Source organism: Echinops telfairi, unplaced genomic scaffold (assembly GCF_000313985.2).
Source record: "Echinops telfairi isolate 266 unplaced genomic scaffold, ASM31398v2 ScPeMD7_60;HRSCAF=208, whole genome shotgun sequence".
NCBI classification, from domain to species: domain Eukaryota; kingdom Metazoa; phylum Chordata; class Mammalia; order Afrosoricida; family Tenrecidae; genus Echinops; species Echinops telfairi.
Window position 1 is genome coordinate 28,627,567 of NW_022103958.1, and position 3,776 is coordinate 28,631,342.

Genomic DNA, 3,776 nt, shown 5'->3' on the forward strand with positions numbered 1-3,776 from the left:
AACTCTTATCACAATACATACATACATTAATTGTATAAAGCACATTTGTACATTCATTACCCTCATCATTCTCAAAACATTTGCTCTTCACATAAGCCCCTGGCATGAGCTCCTCATTTTTCCCCCTCACTCCCCGCTCCCTTCCCTCATGAACCCTTGATAATTTATAAATTATTATTATTTTGTCATATCTTACACTGTCCGACATCTCCCTTCACCCGCTTTTCTGTTGTCCATCCCCCAGGGAGGAGGTTATATGTAGATCCCTGTAATTGGTTCCCCCTTTCTACACCACTTTCCCGGTATCACCACTTGCACCACTGGTCCTGAAGGGATCATCTGTCCTGGATTCCCTGTGTTTCCAGTTCCTATCTGTAGCAGTGTACATTCTTTGGTCTAGCCAGATTTGTAAGGTAGAATTGGGATCATGAAGAGGGAGTGGGGGTGGAGTAAGCATTTAGGAACTAAAGGAAAGTTATATGTTTCATTGTTGTTACATGGTACCCTGACAGGCTCATCTCCTCCCCATGACCCTTCCATAAAAGGATGTCCAGTTGCCTATAGATGAGCTTTGGGTCCCCTCTCTGCACTCCCCCTCATTCACAATGATATGATTTTTTTGTTATTTGATGCCTGATACCTCATCCCTTCGACACCTCGTGATCACACAGGCTGGTGTGCTTCTTCCATGTGGGCTTTGTTGCTTCTGAACTACATGGCCGCTTGTTTACCTCCAAACCTTTAAGACCCCAGATGCTATATCTTTTGCTAGCCGGGCAACATCAGCTTTCTTCACCACATTTGCTTATGCACCCACTTTGTCTTCAGCAATTGTGTCAGGAAGGTGAACATCATGGAATGTCAGTTTAATAGAGCAAAGTATTCTTGCATTGAGGGAGTACCTGATTGGAGAACCAATGTCCAACTGCTACCTTAACACTAAGCCTATTAATATCTGCACATAAATCTATTACCCCATCCTCATATATAAATATATTTACATATGTAAATTTCTTTATTTATACCTCTATAAATTCCCTTGACTCCTAGCTCTTTCCTCCATTTCCTTTGACTTTCCCCTTGTCCCACTATCATGCTCAGCCTTTATTTGGGTTTCAGTAATTCCTTTCCTTTACATTACACTTGAAAGCGCCCTACCAGGCCTCCTACACCCTCCTCATGACCGCCAAATTGTTTTCTTAACACGCCCTTTTTACAGAGAAGTCATCTATATACCACCTGATCAATGGTTGGACTAGAACGCCAATGCCTGAATGTTTCTTTGTAACTATTCCAACCCCTAGAGAAATTTAACGTTGGGTTTTATAAAAATACTAATAATAAAGGGAAATAAAAGTAATGCCCACTGTTAAACAAACAAAAAGAAACATTCAGTTTCCTTCTTTTAGAAATGACAAGATGGAATTGCTGGAACCAATAGTTCACATTTTCATAAAATATGAATAATAGTTGAGTGGCTCAGGGCCACATATATTAACCTTGTTTTTATTTATTTAAACATATTTAAGATGGTTTATCTGACATATAATCAAGATGATTAGTCTATGCTAAAAATGTAGGACAGCTACCTGAAAGAGATCCATATTTGTACCCATTCCAGAGAATGTTGGACCAAAAGAATGCTCAAATTGCAGAACAATTTCATTGATATCACAAAAAGTAAAATTTTGCTGAAGATCATCCAACAATGATTGTAGCAGTACATTGAGAAGTAGCTCCCAGACATATAGGTCTGATTCAGAAGAGGATGTGGAATGAAGGATATCATTGCTGACATCAGATGAATCTTGGCTGAAAGCAGATAGTGCCAGAGAGATGTTTACTTATGCTTTATTCATTACACCAAGGCATTCTACTGTGTGGACCACAAGAAATTATGGGTAGCCTCGAGAAGAATGGAAATTCTAGAATACTTCATTGTGCTCATGTAGAACCGGTACATAGATTAAGAGGTAGTGGTTTATACAGAATAAGACAAAACTATCTGGTTTTAAAGTAAGAGTACTATGTACCAGGGTTCTATCTTTTCACCATATTTATTCTCTCTGCATGCTGATCCGATAGTCAGAGAACTCTCAACATGATGGGCTGACACAGTGGCTGCAACAATGAGCTCAAACCTAACAGTTGTTAGGATGGCATGAGACCGGGCAGTCTGTCACGCTGTTGTTCACCATGAGTCAGAACTGCCTTGATGGCATCTAACAACAAGAAGATGTATAAATATAGAACATTTTTATCACCATATTTACTCAGAGATTTTATTTTGGGAGATGTTATTTGATATTTATTTATCTATTCAAAGCATTACTTTTATATGAATATAAGTATCCATGTTATATAACAGAGTTAAAATTTGACTCTCTTTAATGATTAATCTTGAGAGATCAAGAAATGTGTGATGTGTTCCATCTGGATGTGTGGGCAGAACCATTAGAGGTGCACATTGCCATCTCTCCTACTATTCCTTAGGATACGGCTGAGAGGAAAACTTAAAAAGCCCTGCTTTACCTTTTTATCCTCTTTTCTTCAACTATATTCTTCCTCATTTCCATTTCAAAGTAGTCGTTTACATTTCCTACACCTGCATCTTGTGGAAGAATGCTACTCTTACTGCCACCGAATGAATTACAACTGATAGTGACCTCATAGGACCAGGTAGAACTGCCCCCGTGGGATTCTGAGACTGTCATTCTTTGCCGGGGTATAAAGCTTTGTCTTTCTCTTGCTGAACAGCTGGTGACTTCACACTGCTGGCCTTGAGGTTAGCAGCCGACATGTAACACTACAGCACCAGGGGCGTTGAGGATAGAGTATAAAGTAACAGGAAAATGGTTACTGGACAGTAAATGGATGACTTCTTGATGCTTACATTTCTAACTTAAAGAACTAAGAGAGGAAGAATGGGAGATAATCATAATGGAAGAAAAACTCAAGGAGCAAGAACATAAAAATAAATGAAGTAGAAACTTACACCGAATTGTATTTCAAATTATTTTGCTTTTTCTTGCAAAAAGGAAGATATGAACCCCTGTTTCCCTAATTTAGCTAATGTTTCCACATTGAATAAGAGCATGATATTATTGGATTAAAACTCATTAACAATCTGCAATATGCAGATAACAAACCTTGCTTACTGAAAACAAAGAAGACTTGAAGCACTTAATGATGAAGATCAAAGACGACGACACTCTTTATTGATTATATCTCACCATAAAGAAAACAAAAATCCACACATGTGGATCAATAACCACAACATGGTAAGTGGAGAAAAGATTGAAATATCAAGGAGTTCATTTTCCTTGACTCCACACTCAGCACCCTTGGATGCAGCAGTCAAGAAGTCCAGCAATGAATTGCATGGAGCAGATCTGCGGCAAAAGGTCTCTCTAGAGCGGTGGTTCTCAACCTCCCTCATGCAGCGACCCTTTCATACAGTTCCCCATGTTGTGGTGACCCCCCAGCCATAACATTATTTTTGTTGCCACTTCATAACTATAATTTTGCTATTGTTATGAACTGTCATGTAAATATCTGATATGCAGGATGTATTTTCATTGTTACAAATTGAACATAATTAAAGCATAGGGATTAATCACAAAGCAATATGCAATTATATATTGTGAAATATTTGTTTTTTTACAATGGTCTTAGGCGATCCTTGTGAAAGGGTCGTTCGACCCCCCAAAGGGGTGATGACCCACAGGTTGAGAACCACTGCTTTAGAGTCTTCACGAGCCAAGATTCCACCTTGA